The following is a 21,826-nucleotide window of genomic DNA, read 5'->3' as shown; positions in this document are numbered from 1 at the left end:
AGTGTGTGTGTGTGTGTGTGTGTATAATATATGTGTGTGTGTGTGTGTGTGTGTGTGTATATATATATATATATATATATATATATATATATATATATATATATATATATATATATATATGGAGAGAGAGAGACAGCAATCAGTTGGGAATGTTTTATTGATATATCTACAGTCTTAAAGCAATTTGGAAGCCTCCCAGTGTCTCTGTCATCATAATAAAATGAATTCTAAATACCTGTATGTTTTGCTGCCGCCCCACAGAGGTGACAGCTCCCCAACAGGGGCCAAATGACCCTCCCAGGGGCTACCACCTACCCCTGCAGCCCCTCCGATGGCTGCCCCTCCACCCGAGGGGCAGCCATCCAGCACTTAAAAAAGAAAAGGAGAAAAAAAAAAAGCCTCTACTCACTGCACTAGCAGGGGCTGTGGGAGCTCTGGGACCTCCTGGCAGAGCACCCCCATGCAACACTGGGCAGTGAGGGGTGGTGGAGCCTGGGCTGGGGCTGCTGCAGCTGTCATCCTGCCTTGTGCTGTGCTGTGCAGGGGGTGGGTGGGGGCCCAGTGACCCCGACAGCAGCTGCTACTGCTGGTGAGTGCAGGGTATTTGGGATACAGGGGTTGGGGGGGTGGGGGCAGTAATGGGGAGGTTTGGGGGCTTGGGGGGATGGGACCGGGTGAGGCAGGGATCCAGGGGGCTAGGGGAGCTGGCAGGGCTGGCGGGGTCCCCTGCATGGTCCCCTCCCCTTCCTGCCACACCCCCCACCTTACCTACCTGCACTGGAGCCTGGGTCCAGCTCCCTGCAGCTGGCACCAGGGCGAGGGCCAACCATTGAGACGCTGTCACTGCTACCAGAGTGTCTCTGTGGAGGACCCAGCCTCTGGTTGCCTCAGGGCATGGTCCTGGTCCATGCTCTGCTCTGCTTTTTTTTCTCGACGGATTTTTTTGACCCCTGGATATCCAGGGGTCTAATTTTGCCCCCGTGCTGCAAATTTGCAGTGCGGGGAACATTTTCTCATTCCTGCACGTGCCTCTTGCAGCATCTCAAAGGAGTTTGAGATGCTGCAAGAGGCACGTGCGGGCTCGTCTGGACGCACCCTTGTTTCTTTTCCATTTTTTGTATTCTACACAAACTCTTTATCTATGAGTGCTAAGCAGCTTGGTGTCAGTGTATATCTTGGCCTTTGGCTCTGCTTTGATTGCCTTGTCTCACTTTTCCCTTGGCTCGTCTTGTCATGTTTACCTCTTTGAATGACCTCACTCTAAGCCAGGTAACTGCATCAAATTATAACTTGAAGCCCACCTCTGCCATTGGCTATCTAGTACTAACCTGAACTTAGTTGACTTTGATTTTTTTTTTTTTTAATAACTAGTGCCTAAACACCAAAACCAGCATGTTCTACTTACAACCTAATGTAAGTAAAAACATTGACAAGGATAATAAGCAGTCCTTTTTCTGTCTGATTAAAAGGCTGGTTACAGTATGTTTCCATTGACTAATAGTAGGCATTGGATCAGACCTTTGCTTTTTGAAGGACAAAAAAAGCCCTTGCAAAGATTATGACTTGGTTTCTCTCAAGTGCCATACAAATGTACATTGTGATGTGCTTAAGTTAATGTAGTGGTACGCCGGCTGCAGTGCGGCTTGCACACAGCTTGCCAGCTTGAGCAGGACGCTGAGCAGTTAGGAGAGGTCCTGGACAACTGGAAAAGGGCAAATATAATGCCCATATTTAAGAAAGGGAAGAAAATGGATCCAGGGAACTACAAATTGGTCAGCTTCACCTCAGTCCCTGCAAAAGTCATGGAGCAGGTCCTCAAGGAATCCCTTTCTAAGCACTTGGAGGAGAAGGTGGTTAGAAACAGTCAGCATGGATTCACCTGGGGCAAGTCATGCCTCATCACATCACTGATCCATATGACAAGTGCTGGTGGTTGGCAAATCTCATGACTGTGGGGGTGGATGAGCAATTTGCGGGGGGGTGAACAAGGGCATCTATCATTGTGACTCAGTCTCCCTTTGTCAGTCTGGTTCACAGCCTTGGGATGCTCCTGGATCCTGCTGCAGCGCTTTCCTGGATCTTCAGGTGTCAGTAGTGACTAAGAGTGCTCTCTTCTTTTTACCAACTCCAGTGAGGAAGCTGGACCCTTCCTTTCAGATTTGGATCTGACAACCATCCTCCATGTCTATGTAACCTTAAGACTAGTCTAATGTGCCTTTGATTGTCTAGAAGTTGCAACTCATGCAGAACATGGCATCCTGCCTGCTGATGGGGGTGGGTCGCCAGGGATGCATTGCTCCAGTCCAGCCTAGCTTCCAGTACCTTTTTATATACACTTCAAAATGCTGGTTTTCTCCTAAATGATTTGGTCCCTATGTGCATAGGGTACTTACTTCTCCGTTGTGTAGAATCAATTTTTCTCCTAAATCAACCCCCCCTCCTTTTTTTTTTTTTTTTTGCCCCAAACTCTGTGCCTAAGCTTTGTTTTTTTGTAAACACATTTACCATTTAGTAAAATAAAAATGTAGTCATTTCAGGAATCTGACCCTCAATTAAAAATGAGAGAACTTCAGAACTTAAAACACCCTTTCTCCTCCATTTTTGTGAGACAAGTAGAAGCAACAACAACCTCTTGGCTTCATAAGTAACTTAAAGCTTTGCTGATTTAAAAAATGCTGTCTCTTCTGTACCATTTTTATCCCAGTCTTAAGCCTGTAGAGCATGTAAAGTAATCAATTAAATCTTGAAACTGATTCTACCAAGTGCTCTTTCTGGTTGCCCAATTGCATGGGAAGGGAATAATCAGAACACCAGTGTAAAACTAGTGGGGAGGTAGGATTTTTTTTTTTTCTCTCATAGATAACAAAGCCACAATTATCCTTTATGGGTGAAGAAACTATTAAATAATATTTTATTGTCTCTTTCTATAAACCCAAATCCCTCATATTGGAAGTTCTGGAGTAAAAGCCTGTTTAAACAGCTGTTGAGATCCATCAAACACAACCGTGCTATTTCCATTATTGCCAAGAGGTATCTTGGGGACATTAATTTGGGGGAGGGAGGGGTTCTGTTTTGTTTTGTTAATGGTAACAGCTGTGTGTGTCAGTGTGTGTGTCTCTCTCTCTCATACACACACACACACACACACACACACACACACACACGATAAATACATTCTGATATATATTAGAAGTCACCTTTTAAAGAAACGTACATGGGAAAGCATGAAGCAACACATTTCTGTGCCAGTTGGGACTCTTGAACAAATTGTACACGTGTGTGCCTACTGACTCTCTAAAAACACCCCAAAGATGGTGTTACTATCTAGAGGGTCTCTGGGGGCTTGGATTGAGCCAGTGAGCAGCAAGACAGCATACTGGCACTCTCCCAGCTGCTTTTGCATTCAGCTTTCATTTAAGAATAAGTTGATAGTTGTTATATTTGGGAAGACCACTCTGGCAAGGCGTACAGACTGCCAGGAATTAGGTGGTTTGCAGAAAGCTTGGAAGGAAAACTAAGAGGGTAAGCTGCCCTATTAATTTAGTAAAGTGTTACCTGGGGTTCTGCTGATGACTTAAGCTTCAAAGCTTCTAAGTATTTCACTGGATATCAAAGTATAGAGGAAAAGAAGAAGAAATAGGGTAAAAATATTTTCTGTTAGAACAACAACCAAAATACTGTTTGCATCTGGGGATTTGGGCACATATCCCTTGCCTGTGTTTTTCCTGTAAGTTTCTATGGGTTTCCAACCTATTAATTTCCAACCTATTAATGCATTTAATTGTTTTCAGCAGCTGTTGACTCAGGGGAGGTATTTAGTTTTGATTCAGACATGCGTTTCTTTGCTTTAGTATGCACATATGCACCTGATTTGGGGAACTATATTTGCCCCTCTTAAATAAAAGAGTTTACACTTGGTCATCAAAGGCCAGAAGCTGAGAGCGTGCTCTGTCTAGCCAAGTAATCACGATAAAAAGCTTACCAAAAATAAATTACATTCTAAAGTTCGTACGTGAACTGTGTCATAAATAAATATGAATGGTAATACATGCTCCTTCCTTTTTATGTGAGCTGCAATGGGAATTACAGAATTCTGAATTGAAAGATATGAGGCAAACTGAAGGCCAATAAATCAACCTGTATCACAGACGGGTGGAATAATGCTGAGTCTCTCTATCTTGATTATTATGCTGAGCCATTCTGACGTCACCTCCCCCTGGAAAAGCCCGGGGACACTGTTCAAGGACAGAATATGGCATCCAAAGAAAAGTCCACGCTTTGTACCAGAGGGTGAAATGAACTCTGAGTCAATGGTCAGATTGAAGGCAACGAGAAGTTTTGTTCTTCTGGCACTTTGCTGGCAATCTTTCAGAATAATTTTAGCAGGAATGTTGTATTAATTCCTCTTAACCTTAAATTTGTAGGATTTACCTTTAGGCTTAACGCTCCATTGCTCCATGAGATTGGGATGCCCCCCTCTTCTTAAAGCCAACTGTTCCCATGCTAAAGCAGCTTCCTTGCACAGAGGATGCAAGGAATGAAGGAAAATGAAGCCGCCTTGCGAACAGATGGCTTGGTGCAGAGCTACTGGGATTCTCGTTCGATGTCTGTCTTAAATAAATCTGTGGAGAGGAAAGTATCCTGGGTACTGACCCCTACATCATATTATGTGGTCTTTCCCTGACACAGCTGGCATGGTATCATTATGGCAGTTCTCTCTGATTTTTAGATCTGCCCTTCCAAATGGAGTGGCTTGCTCTCCTACCTGGCAGTCCAGTCTGAGCTCAGCAAATAATCCCAAGCACTGAGAGAGATTTCGATACTATGTCTAGCATATTCTTATAAAGAAAATGAGTAGGTCTGATGCTACAGATGGAGTCTCTGTTTGACTGGCTAAAATGCCCAGACCAGTGTAATCACACAATTCAGAGGAATGTAGTGAGTGGTATTTCTTTCCTAAATTCTTGTGTCAATCAGTGATCAATATTGCAATCCAAAGACATACTTTCTCCTCTAACTTGTGGGTTTGTGCCCCATGGCATGTATGAGCTAGGAAATGAGGCGAATACAAGTGTCCAAGACTAGCTGGATGTTTGTAAAGCACCTGGGAAAATGGCATCCTCTGGTTGCAGTCTACAAAAGCCTCAGCAGGATAAATGCTGACTAATAGTAAAGCAGTGGTGAAGCACCAGGAACACTCCCTCTCCATATCCAAAAATACCTCCCCTGGTGAGTGTTTAGTCCCTATTCTACCCAGTTTACCCCCTTTGATTACCTTTCCTACCAACATACACATTGGTGGCTGGTCCTTTTAAATTTGGCAGAACCAAACACCTGCAGCTCTGAGGTTGCTATGTTGCAGCTGACTGATGCATGAATCTGGCTTCTTGCTCCTTTGCTTCTGTTATTCCTCAGTAGATTGATGCATTTCCAACCTATTCATGCATCTAATTGTTTCCAGCAGCTATTGACTCGGGGGGGGGGGGGAGTGGTTATGACTTGTGAAACTGTTAGATTTGATCCAGGTATAATGAAGCTGAAAACTGCTTGATGCTCTGTCTGCAGTGAGCTTTGGTCTCGTTCCTAATGACAAAGCCTCTTCTATCACTTCAGTGAATAGAGTAAACCTCAGAGGTGCATGTGGTCCTGCATCCATTAGTGATGTCCTTTGCTTTGGTGCCAAGAGTCACTGACACAAGTTCTCTTTGGCTCTGAGTGCCTTGTTCAGCTATGCTATCTAGGGGAGATCCTTTGGCGTCAGCTATACCAGCCTTAAGGACCTACTCTCATTGATGTAACAGGGCAGCTTTGCACCCTAGGCTGCAGGGATGCATAGGGCAGTGCTGGCACAGCCAGACTTCAACTATGGCTACTTCCACCCCACTTCCCCTCCCTCCGTCTTCTGAAGACCTCATTGAGGTTGTTGCCCTGGTCACTCCCACCTGCTCTTGTGCTTAGAAGCCTGGGGTCTAGAGCAGTAACTTTTTTTTCCATTTTAATAAACATATTTCATCTTCATCTTGGCCCATCTGGCATGATGCAACTCCTCAGCAGTAAGGGTGGCTCTTTGTTCAAGAGATCTCTTAAGGGCAACCACGTGTGAGGTGAGGTTATGTGACTTGCCTTTTCTAAGATGCATACAATGGCACCGTGTACTGGGTGGGGGGAAAGGAGAGGGAAACCACTAAAACAACACTCAGCCACTCACGTTTCTGCACAGGAAAAAGGATTTGAGAACAAATATGGGATTGATATTGGCAGCGTTGCTTAAGGTATCATGGAAAGATGCGCAGATATTCTTGTGCCTGTACAAAACGAGAGAGACTTGAAAGTATGGCTGGCTGTTAGAGCTGGAGGGAGGTGATGCCTTCTTCTCGTCCCTGCATACAGCTTGTGTCTGATTACAGTGAGGCTTACGCTAGGAAGAGTAGCAAAGAAGCACTGTGTCCACTCTGAACTCACTACAGCCTGAAGCAGATACAATGCAGCTGCCTTACAGCAGGGCTGGGAATGCACCAATAAACTGTCTCCATTGTGCATATTGGCATATGCTCACTGCCACTCTACGGTGACTGTTACTTTGGTTTTAGGGTGAGCACATATGGGGTGCCCATGTTAGGTTTTACTGATGCTTCCCTGCATGGTCCTGCATCTATAAGTGGTATAGCCATGCTCTAAGGAAGGTGACATGCCATTCTTCAGTCCCACAGTGGCCAGGCACAATCTGGCTCAGAACTAACCATATCAATCATGTAAGAGCGACATGAACATTGGGTCTATGCTCTCACCTTTGAGGTGATCTAGGCAGATGTTAACCACTGAAAAGGAATCATAGAGTAATTCCTACTACAAATAGTGGGAATTCACTTGATAGATCACAGTGGCTCCTTCCCATATATTAAAGCTTTTTCTAAGCACAAGTTACGTCACTTAACTAGCACCTAACTATTGATTTACATGGGGAAAATACTTATGAAAATGCTTTTTAATGTGGAACCATGCAAAAGAGCAAAGAGAAACAAGCAAGAGAAACGATACGATGGAATATAATATTTAGGGCTAAATTTAGTTCTCCTTGGGCGCATCTACATGTTAAATTAATGTGCCTCAAACTCTGCCGCAGTTTGCACCAGAGTCAACTGCTCCTGGGCACGGCATCCTCACTGCTGCAGGACCCCCAGTAGTTTGAGCCAGGGCGGAGCAGCCCCGGGCAGGCAAAAGGCTCAGGGAGGAGAGGGGTTCAGCCCTGAGCTCCAAGTCATGGTATCGAGTGGTGGAGGGGCTGGCTGGGGTACAAGAGTGACCAAAGAGTAGGGCTGTGTGGCTAGGCATCTGGCAGTGATCTGGCCCCTGGAGCTGCCTGGCCTGACTGGGTGCAATTGATGCCTGGATCAGCATTTACATATGCATTTAGGTGCACCACACTTAGGCTATCCTGTGCATTTCAGAGCAGGGTTTATGAACCCATGCATCTGAGGGACATTTGTTATATAGACTTGTTTGTCTTATTGCTTTATCTTCCCTTCAGGTTGTATGGATATGGCATTAAGGGAAATGGCACACATGAGACCGTAATGCATACATTGACACTTAGGGGTCCATGTATGTGTGGATCAATGGCACAATCTAGCCCACGGTCCTCTAAGTTTGAATTTCCTAACATTGGCTAGTCAAAGGGTAAGTCCACAATGCAGTCTGAGGCATAGCTTAGAAATACCTGAGCTGACATTAAATAATGCAGTCTATCTGTAAAGATGCACATGGGATAACTTCCCCTGCTGCTTCATTGCAGTTAGATTGCCTTGGTATCCAAGATAGCTCATCCAGTACTAGGTTGGGTATCTCACATTGCATTGCAGACTCTAACATAGACAGACCCTTGGTGTGTTATTGAGTCTAATTCACTCCTGTTTCACTACAGTGTAATTCCATTGATGCCTGTTTTTTATTCTAGTGTCAGATGCAGCATCGACTCTATTATTCTCTTTATCTTGCTCTATTGAGATATAGCTGAAGTATAGGTGAAATAAAAGAATCATGCCCAACACGCTTCTTTTTCTCTAACAAGTTTGCGTGCTGGTATAGCTCCATCATCTCAGTGAAATTCTCCCTCTCCTCCTAGGGTAAGAGGATAGTTGGACCTAAATTCTCCCAGGCAGTGCAAAGGGGAATGTATATGAAACAGTAACATGGTTTCCACTAATGGAAGCTGACAAAGGACAAATGCAAATGAGGGAAACAGGTCGTAGATAGTGCTGTGGTGGTGAGGGTAGGAATAGAGGGTTGGAGAAGGCAAGAGAAAGCTCACTGCAGCTGCACTGCATCTGCTTGTCAAATAAGAACAAGAACAAATTAAAGCAGCTGTAACCAGACCGAAAGAGGTTCTTAATTAAAATGTCATCCGGTTTGGACCAAAAAAGCCTCCCCCAAAATGTCTAATGGTAACAAGCAAGGGAATTAGACTCTGCAGCTGTTCAAAGGTCAATGTGAAGGAAGAGGGGCATAAATGAAAACCCAAATAGCTTCTGCCGAGGCAGAAAAATAATTAAACAAGAATAAAGTAATAGTGATAAACAAGCACGCTAGAGTACTTCTATTCTGAGACAGGGTAATAGGCACCAATAGGCTTAAAGTGAGTATGATCTAATTAGAAAGGATCCACCTGTCAATGCAGATGCTTGCAGATGCCAGCTGGTGACTTTACTATGAAACTCCTGTTGGTTGGCGCATTTCTTAAAGCTCTGGGGCCTGGATTCATTGAAATGTATGAGAATAGAGACTCTTGCTTTCCTCTAAAACAATAACTAGCTTTCTAGCCCTCGAGCTAATGGAATAAAACTTGAAAAGTGACTCGTGTACCCAAAAGAACAGTAGAACTAGATTGTTGCTATACTCCAGAGAACCCCTTAAAATCCCACATCCTTTGAAGTGCAGATCTTCTTTTGGCCAGAAGATTTGCTGGTTGAGACCTCTTGAGGAACTTAATCAAAGCTACTTTGAGCTTAGCAGGAGAGGTCTCTGCAGAGTTGCACATATAGCTGCATCCACCAAAAAACTAAAGACTCCTAACTTTTGTTGGTCTGGTTTCTTATATGGTAACCCAAAAGAAAACTTAGTGCAAGCACCTACCTGGCATCTTTAGTGACTCAATTTGGCAGCTCTCCAAAGGAAGTGAAGAAAAAGTGGTTTCCTAGACGGAGGTGTTGGGGTGATGTACCTATGATGGCCAGGAAAAATGTAGGGCAAGGTGTAGTGGGACCTTGGCCGAAGGGTCAGACTGAGGTGGGGTCCAGGTGCTGTACTCTCAATAGGTGTTTTATCCCCTTATCTCACCTGCCATAACTTGATGTAAAAGATATCAGGAGGTGGTACCTGACTGCATGGAGTTCATTGAGATGGGCACAGGTCTCAGTATCAGGGAGTCTTCTGTGGGGCTCCACCTCCCCTATACCCCACCTCTTTCCACTTGGGTATTTCTGTGATGATCGGGATAGACTCCTGGCTTTCCTAGGTGCCTGACTCCGTGTTCTGGGAGAAAAAGTCTGATAGGAGAGTAAAACCAAGAGGCTTGGGACTGACGTGAAATGGCCGAGCCCAGTGACTGTTAAGAGTCAATGGCAAACAGTGCATGGGCCATGTATAAATTAATAAATGAATACAACGTAAATAGTTGTCTCTGTCTTTACTTACAGGTCTCCCTTTGGCCTTATAGTGTGCATCTGCCTTCTCTTCAGGTGGTTGATGCCCTTCAGGGTTTGCACCTCAGTCACAAGCCTGAATTCACAGGGCAGGCCTGCATAAGGCCAAGCCCTGCAGGTAGGTTGCCTCCACAGGCACTGCAAACCCCCTTGAGGCCTTTGCAGTTACCTGGCATCCAGCATCCATGGGGTCGTTAAGATCCTGCTGAGGGAGCCAGGGTTGAACTAGTCTTGGGTAAGATGTCTTCAGCTCTGGTGCAGGGAAGCAGCATGGGCCAGTGTCTATGCCAGCACCTCCCCTTTTCTGGGGCTGGCGCTGCTCTACAAAGGAGACCCCTACATGCCCCCATGTGCCCTGCAGCTGCTGCCAGATGCTGAGAGCCATTGTGGGGCTCATCATCACCTGCAGCTGTGGCCTCTGGGCTCTAAGGGGTGCCAAATATGCTCCCCTCTTTTTCTCCTTTTTGGCCAGGCTTTGGGTCCAGATGGAGCCTGGCTTCTGGTTCTCAGCCCTGCCCTGAGGGTGGGCATGTGGGGAGCACATTGCTTGCAGGCTTGCTGCTTGCTGTTGGGATGGCCAAGGCCCCACTGACTGCAGAGCATCCCAGCAGCTATTGCCTCAGTAAGTGCAGGGTCCAGCTGGGTCCCTACTACACAAGAATTTATGTGACTCATACCATTTATTGGACCAAATGTATAGTTGGGAGGAATATAGACAAGCTTTTGAGTACCAAGCCACCTTTCTCAGGTCTGTCAGGAACCTGGGGCTGGCCTTTGTCATAAACTTGTTACTGGCCAATGTTGACCTTGAGCCCCATCTAGAAGGGCAGTTCCTATGTTTCTAGGGCAGCCAGTAGCCAAATGCATTTTCACATCTCTCTTTCTTTGTATATCAGTAAAAAAAAAAATTGCAGTGAGAACAATCTGGCTGTACACTGTTTTCCCAAGGGGAATGGTAGAACCCCGATCATATTAGTAACTAAGGTAGAATTGTATATAAAGCATTAGGGAAGGCAGGGAACAATCAATCCTTCATTGTCACAAGGGTGGATCTGATGGCAAAATGGATATTTTCCATCTCTTATTTCTATGATTTTCTGCTTGTCTGTCTTGAATATTTATCTTTCTTTTGCTGCATTTTCTGTTGCATGGGCAAGAAGTATCTCTTAAATTTTACTTGCAACTATCATGGTTTCAGTCCATAAAGATCAGACTCTTCTGACTAAAAACCACTTTCATTTGGAACTTTATTGACTGCTCTTGTTAAATTTACCTCTCTCCCCATTCCACATAATGTTAGCATTATTTGCTCATTTTACTGTATTGAATGTTTTTCCCTTTCATTGTGCTGTGTGTTCAAATTCAGTCAAATGTGACTCTATCCTACTCAAAGGGCCAGATCATTATATGATATAAGAGGATGCTGCCATATTTAAATGGAGCTTTGCCAAGTTATGAGGATTTTGCTCAATCATATTATGCAAATTTGAGAGTGTGGGGTGATATGGAGGTGCTCTATGTCCAATGAAAACTCTACCAGGAGTGTCTTCCATTGCCTATATCCATCTCAAGCAGCCACTTTATTGTTTCTCTATACAGTTTTCAGTATAACATTGTTTAGCTGTTGCTTAAAGCAATTTCTGCTTGGTGAACAGCATGTGATGGCCTGTTACTTTATTAAAATAGACTGCACTATACTTTACACAGCAATTTAGGAAATAATTGTATTTTGTCCTGCTTCTGTGGAACACACGTCTTCCCTAAAACCAAGAAAACCAAAAACTTCAGGGTCAAGAAAGGCAGAAAAAGCATCAGCCCTGAGCTGTTATCTAAATCTTTTCCAGGGCCATTGTTTAAAATTGTAAAAGGCTGTAGAAAAGGAAAGCAAATATGGTCGAATAAACTATTTTTCCAGTGTTGTGAGCTCTTGGGGAAAAGAACCGAGCTTAAATGACTTGCAGCTCACCAATTTGCGTAGGCCTAGCTTTATAAGAAAAACTATATGAGGCTATTCTTCTCTGCAGAGTTTTTTGGCAGTCAAGAAAATGTGGCATAAATATTCTTGTTTCTTTTATAGATGGGTTTTTAAAATGTGTACACACAGTGCCAATCAACAGGCACTTTATTTTTTGCTGCCATAATATTAGAGAGGGTGAAGGCAGAAAAATGTTTTCTACAGGACATGCATTGCGATGAATTTTGCTAACACCCACAAGAGATCTGGATTCCTTTTGTTGGACCCTTCAAACTAGTTAAGTGCAAACACTTGTGAAGCAGTTCCTCAGCATCTTGAAAAGAGCTGAAGCAGTGACAGAGCTGATGAGGACAGATGGCTTTGTGGTTAAGATCTCTGGCTTGAGACCAAGGTGAGTAGGGTTCAGTTCTCAGCACTCTGCAGCCCTTCTGTGTGCCCTTGGTACACTGTATAATCCTGCTGTCTCAGCCCCTCCTCTGCAAAGTGGATAATAAAGCTCTTGTCTATTTAGACTGGAAAGTCTTTTGAGCTAGGCACTATCCCCCATGGTGTAAAGTTACAGCACCTAACCCAGTAATTTAAAATTATCTTGCATACAACCACATAAGCTGCAGTGACTACAATACAGATCTATCCTGACTATTAAAAAACCTGTAAACAAAACAGTTCACTGGTTTCCCCTTCCACCCTATTTCCCCTTCCCTCCCCCTTATCTTGATTGGAGAGCATAGGTGAGAATGAAATCCCAAAAGCATGGTGACATCCTACTTTGTGCTTTTCTTACACTGCCTTTTTTAAAAATTTATTTCCCATGATTTTTTAGCTTCTGCCACTGCTGTTCCAGGACAGGGAGTATCATGATAGGTACATGCCAAAGTGATATCCACTATGGGTATGCCCTTCAGTACATGTAATGACCTTCCAAAGCTTTCTTCCTAATGCATGTGTGTGTGTATCAGAGATTTAAGGTCCAGAAATTCCTGGACCTTAAATGCTAGAAGCGACAAGTGAGAGAGGAACAAGGGGAAAATCCCTGTACATACCCAGTTCACTGTACCTTTCAGCATCTGCTCTCTGCCGTTATGACAGGAGACTGGGTAAGATGGAGCTATGGTCTGACTTGGTAAATGGCAGTTCTTATGGTCTTTGGTTTGATCTCTCCTCTCTCTGCTGAAGAACCTTGGTAGTATTTGAAGAAACTATATGGGGATTTCTGAACTAAACTAGATTTCATAGACATTCATTCAGGCTGGAAGGGACCCCAGAGGATCATTGAGTCCAGCCCCCTGCCCCAGGGGCACAAAGTCAGCAGGGATCATAGGATCCCAGCAAGATAAGCATCTAAATGTGTCCTGAAGGCATTCAAAGTGGGTGCTTGAACCACCTTCAGTGGCAGTCTATTCCAAACCTTGGGGGTTCGGACAGTAAAGAAATTCTTCCTTATGTCCAGCCTGAATCGGTCGTGTTGGAGTTTGTGACCATTCGATCTTGTCATCCCTTGGGATGCTCTGGTGAACAGACGTTCCCCCAGATCCTGGTGAGTACCCCTGATAAACTTATAGGTGGCCATCAGATCATCCCTGACCCTCTTCCAGGCTGAAGAGTCCCATGCCTCTCTTCATAAGGTCTGTTTTCCTGACCTCCGATCATGTGCGTGGCTCTCCTTTGCACCCTCTCAAGCTTCTCCACATCCTTTTTGAATTGTGGAGCCCAAAACTGGACACAGTACTCCAGCTGCAGCCTCACCAAGGCTGAGTACAATGGGAGAATGACGTCCCGGGATTTGCTTGAGAAGCATCTGTAGATGCAAGCCAGTGTTTTGCTTGATTTACTCACTGCAGCATTGCATTGAAGGCTCATGTTCATCTTGTGGTCAATCATGACCCCCAAGTCCCTTTCATCTGTAGTGCTAGCCAGCGTAGCACTGCCAAGCCTAAAAGCATGCTGCAGATTTTTCTTCCAAAGGTGGAGAACCTTGCATTTTTCAGTGTTGAACACCATCAGGTTCTCATCCGCCCAATTCCTGAGCCTGTCAAGATCTGCCTGGATCACCCTCCTGTCCTCAGGTGTGGATGCTTTACCCCAGAGTTTGGTGTCATCGGCAAACTTGGCCAGTCTGCTTATGACACCAATGACCATATCATTAATGAAGATGTTAAACAGTAGAGGCCCAAGGACAGAGCCTTGAGGGACCCCACTGGTGACCACGCACCAAGATGATTGGCTTCCATCAACCACCACCTTCTGGGTCCTACCACAGAGCCAATTCCTTAGCTAGTGGATCGGGGTGAGGTTGAAGCTGCAGTTAGCCAGTTTTGCCAAGAGGTGGTCATGGGATACCAGGTCGAAGGCTTTTTTAAAGTCAAGATATACAACATCAATCTCTTCCCCCTTGTCCAGATGATAGGTCACTTGGTCATAAAAGGAAATGAGATTGGTCAAGTAAGACCTACCAGCAACAAACCTATTCTGGGTATCCCTCAGGATATTGCCGTCAGCTAGTCTCTTAAGGATGGCCTCTTCAATCTTTTCCAAGACCTTCCCCAGGATAGAGGTCAGGCTGATGGGCCTGTAGTGTGCTGGATCTACTTTCCTCCCTTTCTTGAAGATTGGCATGACATTGGCCTTCTTCCAGTCTTCGGGCACTTCACCAGAGCATGAGGAGTTCTCAAAGATCCATGCCAGGGACTAAGCTATGATGCTTGCCAGCTCCTTGAGTACCCTTGGGTGTAAACCATCAGGGCCAGCTGACTTGAAGGTATTCAGCCTGTCAAGGTGTTCCTTCACGAGGTCAGCTTCGATGGAGGGCAAGGAATCTCCCTCACCCAGGCTTCACTGACCCACAGTGGGCAGGGGCGTCCCATGGAGAGAATCATCAAGGAGCACATCTGTGGGGGACCTGCAGGGGAGATCATGCTCAGGGGCAATCAGCATGGGTTCATCAAAGGCAGGTCCTGCCTGACCAATCTGATTGCCTTTTATGACCAAGTAACGAAATCCTTGGATGATGGTGTCACCATGGATGTAGTCTTTCTAGACTTTAAGAAGGCCTCTGACATTGTCTCTCACCTCATCCTCATCAATAAATTAAGCGACTGCGGCATTGATGCCTACACAGTTGGATGGGTAAAAAATTGCCTGATGAGGCGCATCCAGAGAGCAGTGGTGGATGAGTTGTACTCAACCTGGTGAGATGTGAGCAGTGGGGTACCCCAGAGCTTGGTCATCGGGCCTGTACTGTTTAACATCTTCATCAGTGACTTGGATGAGGGGGTGGAAAGCACGCTGTCCAAGTTTGCTGATGACACTAAGATGTGGGGCAAGGTGGACACACTTGAAGGGAGAGAGAGGCTGCAAATAGATTCAGACAGACTACAAAAGTGGGCAGATGAGAATAGGATAGGGTTCAACGTAGACAAATGCAGGGTGCTGCAACTTGGGAAAAGGAATCCCCAGCATACATACAGGCTGGGGAGTTCCCTTCTTGAAAGCACAGAGGCAGAAAGGGATCTCGGTGTCATTATTGATTCCAAGATGAACATGAGCCGCCAATGCCAGACTGCAGCCAGCAAGGCCAGCCATACCTTGTCATGCATCCAAAGATGCATTTCAAGCCGGTCCAGAGAGGTGATACTCCCCCTCTGTGTAACTTTGGTCAGGCTGCAGTTGGAGTACTGCGTCCAGTACTGGGCGCCGCACTTCAAAAGGGATGTGGCCAGCCTGGAGAGGGTTCAGAGGAGGGCCACCCGCTTGGTGAGAGGGCAACAGGACAGGCCCTACAAGGAGAGACTGAGGGACCTGAACCTGTTCAGCCTCAACAAGAGGAGGCTGAGGGGGGACCTGGTGGCTGCTTACAAACTCATCAGGGGAGATCAACAGCAAATAGGTAGAGCCCTTTTCTCCCTAGCACCACCTGGGGTGATGAGGAACAATGATAATAGGCTGATGGAGAATAGGTTTAGGTTAGAGATCAGAAGGCAATATTTTACAGTTAGGGTGGCCAAAATGTGGAACCGACTTCCCAGGGAAGTGGTCCTCGCCCCTACCTTGGGCAAATTCAACAGGAGGTTGGACGACCACCTTGTCTGGGGTCTTGTGAACCCAGCATTCATTCCTGCCAATGGCAGGGGGTCAGGCTAGATGATCTGTTCAGGTTCTTCCTGACCCTAGCTACTATGAAACTATGAAGCTATGGGACTGGTGAAAAACATGCAAATTACCCATTTAGCAAGTTTGCTTTTTCATGGGCATCGGTTGTCAGTTGTCCCATCTGGTTTAGCAGGGGTCCAATGTTGTCCTTGCTTTTCCTCCGGCTCCCCACATATCTAAAAAAGGACTTTTTATTGTCCTTGATATTTGTAGCTAGCTGGAGTTCCATTGCAGCCTTGGCTTTCCTGGTTTGCTCTCTGCAGGTCCAGACCAGAGCAGAGTATTCCTCCTTGGTGGTGGTTCCAGTCCTCCATTCTTTGTAGGTCTTCCTTTTAAGATGCAGGAGGTCCACTAGTTCCTTCGAGAGCCAAGGGGGCTGCTGTGCCCTTTTGCTGTCTTTCCTCTAAGACAGGATGGACTTTGCTTGAGCATCCAGGATTGCTCCCTTGAGAAGCAGCCACTTGTCTTGAACTCCCCTCCCCTTTGGGTTGTGGCCCTTTAGAGCCTCACTGACAAACCTCCTTTGCTTGTCAAAGTCAGCTTTCCTGAAGTTGAGGATTTCTGTATTACTGAAGTCCTTGACTTTCCAGCAGCTTTACGGCCGAAAGTCCATTAGCTTTATGGCAGATGATGAAGGTGATCAGCTCGTGGTCACTGTCACCCAGCATCCCAGTCTGGGTGGCGGTCTCTGAGGTGCTGGGGGGGTGGGGGGTGGTGCAGGCCCCAAGGGGACCCTCACGGTGCAGCGCATGTCCATCTGCGTCATGATGCTGGTAGGCTGGCTGCGGCTGAGACTGTCTACCCTGGGGGGCTCACAGGCAGGGCCGCTGGCTCTCCCGCGCACCCTCCTGTGCAAACTCCCTTGCTAACTTGTGCGCTGAGTCCCGGAGCACGCCTATTTGTGTGGCCTGTTTGCGAGGCTCCGGTTGCGCAGCTCCCTGGGGGGCTGAGTGAAGTAGGAAGGGGGTGTGTGACCCTCCTTGGCCCACTTAGCCTGCTCCCAGCTGGCTAGGTCCCTCCCTCCATGGGCCCCTGTTTACCTGGGGCAGACCCGGGCTCACTGGGGGTCCTAGGGTCTCACTGGGGGTCCCTGGGCTCACGAGGGCACAGTGGGTTTACACCTGCACGTCTTGCACTGGAGCTGGGGACCAAACTAACTAGAAAGAAGTGCATTTGGAGCTGTCTTCATGCTTTCGTGGAGAGAAGGGGCACTAGTGAATGGGTCCTAGCTCCTACCCATCCACCTGGACTTGAGCTGGGTCTTTCTATAACACAACATGAAAGTTTGTTGACTACTGCCCTAGGAGTCAGAACCACGCAGTCTTGGCAGATGACAATATTGTGTTTAAGAGTGAGAATTTAATGAATCCGGAGTGTGCTGTAGGCAGATGCTACACATGAAAATACAGATGATGGCATGCAAACGGTATTAAAAGATTTAGGTGGGAGGAAGTAAAGGAGAAATTTAAGTAGCCCAATAAATGAAGGGAAGGGTTTGAAAGATTTAAAGATGAGGAATTCCTACTGTCAGTGCATTGTGTAGCTGGAGGCAATATATGACTCATGAAACTACAGCTTTCATATATTTGTTTAATGCAGGTTTTTGGACATAGGAATTATAAGCGAGTTGGTGCTCCTGTTCCTGCAGAGACAGGCTTTGTCCCCTTAGGAGCCCTTCAGCGGGTTTGTCTACATGTGCAATTAATCAAACCAAATGAACTCCGGTGCAATTTACGCCAGAGTAAACTAATCCAGGCATTAGTCTACATGTGCATTTAATCACACTAATTTACTCTGCCATTGGATAGTATTTGTGTCTGATGGTACTATTGTACATTAGAGTAAATTAGTTTACTCTGGCCTAATAGCAACATACGTGTAGATGAGATGCTTTACTGCAGAGCAAGCTAGTCTTTTCTGTAGTAAAGCATGTGTGTAGACGTGCCAGCCATTCCAATAGCCCATACATGGGCCTGAGTGCCTGTGGCCTCACCAGCCTTTACAACACACAAAAGAGACCTTGTCCAACACAATAAACAAAATGGCAAAGCAAAACCTTTGGTCTTTCTATAGGTGGCAGGAAAGGGCCCTTTAGCTCTGGCCCTTACTAGAAATGAGCTCTTCTGGGCTTTTGTCTCTCTTCTGGCTGCCAGCTGCTCCTCCCGCAGCTGCAGCTGCTTGCCGTCTCTCCTCCTTGGGCTTTTACCTACCAGCTAATCACCTACAGCTGGGCTCTTACCATATGGTGCTCTGCTCCACTTCAAGGACCACACAGCTCTGCTGCAGGAACTCAGAAGCTTGAAACCTGTTAGCAAAGCCTTTATAAGCTTAGAGGGAGCAGGGCTTCGTTTGTACTAAATATTGCAATTTAAAAAAAAGGCAAAACATTTTCTGTTCCCGGATGAAATGAAAAGATAAAAATATGACACTTTCAGTAAGGTGACATCCTGGGGGAGAAGTTATCTCTGTTCAGTAACTGCATTCCAGTCTGGCTTTTGGCTAGTGACCTTTAATTTATACCTAAAGATGTTATATTTTGGCAGGTTCATTATCCTGGAAGGCATGTTGTATCTCATGATAATCATCTCTCTGTTCTTTTTCCAGAATAAAAACCACAGTTTCATCTTGGCATTAGTTTTCAAAGATTTAGATACAGGGTGGGAGTAACAAATGTTAGGCTGCTGATTGTATTCCTCATTTGGTTTGTGGCTAAACACTAATAATTAGGGCTAAGAGAAGTGCAGGTATAATAATGAAGACGACTCTATTGTAGTCTATGAAACCTTATGATCAAACTGATCTGATTTTCTCATTCTGGTCTGTTTGTTTCTCACCTGTTCATAAACTCAAATGACGGTAACCCTTGTTTGCCTGTGTCGGGGGGAGATATGAAGAAAGTTTGTTCCTGCCTTTTCTAGCACTGCCGGGCTCTGTTTAAGTTACGGAGTCTGGGAATAAGTTACAGTTCCCAGCTGGCTCTTTAGTTCAAGCTGCAAACTTCCATGCCTTCAGATTTAAGTGACCCTGTTCTACTTGAACCTATATCCCACTTATTTGACCTTCTGTTGGACTTAAGTGCATGAGATGCGCTTCCCCTGTGAGTGACCAGTGGTCAGCATGTGGTGTGTATCTACCTGTGTGCCTGACCGAAAGGACATGTGGCTTTGCCACAGAAGCTGCCTTTCTCAGCTGAGTTGTAGAGACTTGTGCTATTGGTTCTGGAGGTCCTCAGTTCAGTGCCTGATGTATTGGTCAAGGCAACCTTCACAAGGGAGTCTTGTGCTCCACTCCTTCCCTTGGAGGAGCAAGTCCTCGGGAGAGGGTTGAGGCTGATGTGCCAAATGGATTGTGGTTTACTGTGAAGTAATCAGGATGCATGTTCCCAGTGAGAGCAGACCGGCTTTGGAAGGCTTTTTAAGGCACAAGAAGAACTAACGATCAGAAGCAAAAGTTAAACAAATTCAAGTTAGAAACAGGGTCTACTTTTTAAAAAGACCATATTGGTGCTTAACCATAGGAACAGTCACCCAAAGGAAGCGGTGGATCAGATTGTCCATCTCCAAGAGTCCTCAAATCAAACCAAGAGTCTTTGCATTTCTGGAAGATACGTTTTAGTAAAAAAATTTGGGGATCAACACAGGTAACTGGATATTTAATAGACTGATATTTAATGGACAGTAGGTTAGATATAATAGTTCCTTCTGACCTTGAATTCAACATATCTACGAACCCTTGCCTTAAATGGTAAATCTGTTTGATTTTAGGGATGTGTGGAAGCATAGTATGGAAGTTTGCATGGCAGATACTGCATGGGCATCTGTTAGACTCTGTTCTCAAAGTTTATCAACCTGGCATTGTCTGCAAATGATGCTGAACACATTTGCCTAAAATAAGTACTAATAGCTGTTACTCTGTGGGCATGTCACACATTTATTAATGAGGATTAAATTCAGTGCCTCCCTTATGAGATACTAGAAAAAAAGTGCATTAGCCTATTTGAATGCATATTAGCGAAAGCGCACCATTTCTTGTGATGCTTTAATACACATTAAAATAGCCAACATGCATTAAAGTGCATGTGTAGATGTGCCATGTATGTGTGCATGCACATGCACACACACATGCAAGGAACACAAACCTCTCAAAGTAGGAGGAGGTGTGGTAGCTTCTAAATACATTTTTAGAGCATGGTTTCAAAATACCTAGGGTGATCAATTTAGTCAGATTTTACTGGAGATGCCTTCATGCAATGAATGATAAAATAAAGGAAGGATCTATCAGAGCACACATCAAATGCTGTATTTACTCACATACCATATGTAGCTTCTTTACCCCAAGAGTTAGCCCTCAAAAATTGGGGTATGTGTCTTAAGCAGGGGAGACACTTTCTGTGCCAGAACAGAATTACGGAGATGCTGTAATGGTTGCTGAGGGTCCTGCTTCTCTTCTTTCTCTCCCCACCAGCAACTGGCAGGGGCGAAGTCCACTTTTAACCCTCTTAGCTGGCAGTGAATTAGAAGTATATTTGCTGTAGCATCTGTGAAAGGTTTAAAACTGTAGCTTTTACTTGCTAGTGAATGGGCCAAAGACAACTGAGCTGTTTCATGCTTTCAGCCATGACTCTAGAAAGATCTTTTCCCCCCTTCATTCTACCTTCCCAAAACAAGATGCATGTCTCCTTTTTTGCAGGAGATGGAGGTGGAGGGGGCTGGTATTCAAGAAACAATGATATATTCTGGGCACGCTGAAGGTTGCACAGAAAGTAGGTGCAAAGTGGGCTGGATCCAAAAATCCACCGAAGTAAATAGGAGTCTTGACCTGTATGTCTGAAACAGGCCCTAGATCAGTAGCTTTCCTTTTGTATCTGCTTTGGAAACGAGCCTCTACAATTTGTCAGCAATTGGCAAACTGTTAAAATTGGAGGCAGGGCAGCCTATACAAATGAGCATGGGACTGAGAGTTGAGGATGCCTGAGTTTTGATCACAGTTTTAGTTAGCCTTGGGATTAGTTGCTTCTTCTGCTCCCTTCATTGCCCTGCTGCTGAAGTTGCATATATACAGAGCAGCAAGTACCATGCAAACATAGTAATAACCTGTATCATTTGATAGTTAGATCTGTCTGCAATTATGGGGTGCCTCACCTACCATTTTTTTTCACTTATGCAAACATGTCCCTAGAGTGGGTCCCACAATCTCCATAATCTATGTATTTAATATTATTCGTGTCCATATACAATCAATATTTTAGTTAAGCTGAAACATGTTACCTTTACATCCAAAATGGTATTTCCGAAACTTGATAGCTCCTCATTCATTGATTGTCAGTACATTTTACAATGCCTAAAAAGTACTTTTTAATCCCCTGCATGCTGTTGAAGAAAACAGGATACACAGCCTTAGCTCCTGGTAGGAATAAGAGCAGCACATCTAGCTACACTTGTTAGGCTTGAAATAATAGTATCCAGTTTGATGTTGTAGGGCATAAGCTGCCCCATGGATGAGATGAGGAAGAAACCTTTCCCCCATGGCTCTTTGCTGCAGTTGGTGTATTACTGAATAAGGAGGGTGCTATATTTTTCTTCAAAGCATTCACAAGTATGCAGGTCAGAAGAGCTCATTATGCTAATCCAGCCTGACCTCCTTCTATCACAGGCCACAGACTTTCAGCTCTGACTAGTGGGAAGCAGGTTACTATAGTCCATCATTAACCTTCTCCTTCCTGACATATTTTTTCAGCTATGCTCAGCCAGAAACACTCCCATAATTAACGCTAGCTAAAGCTGGCTCTAGCTATTTCTCTGCTTTATTTCCTATAGAGAGGTTAACTGTTTCTTTTTACTTCAGCTTTCTTTTTTTTGGTTCTTTCTGCTTTCTACCTGATCTCACCCCAGTTTCTGTATTCTCCTAGAAGGATTCAACTTCTTAAACCACTGTGATTCCTGAAGTACTATTTGCTATTCCTATTTGCTGTTGCAATTCTGTGCGCAGAGTACTAGCCAGAAAG

Source organism: Alligator mississippiensis, chromosome 1 (assembly GCF_030867095.1).
Source record: "Alligator mississippiensis isolate rAllMis1 chromosome 1, rAllMis1, whole genome shotgun sequence".
Lineage (NCBI taxonomy): Eukaryota > Metazoa > Chordata > Crocodylia > Alligatoridae > Alligator > Alligator mississippiensis.
Note: the sequence above shows the minus strand (reverse complement) of the source record.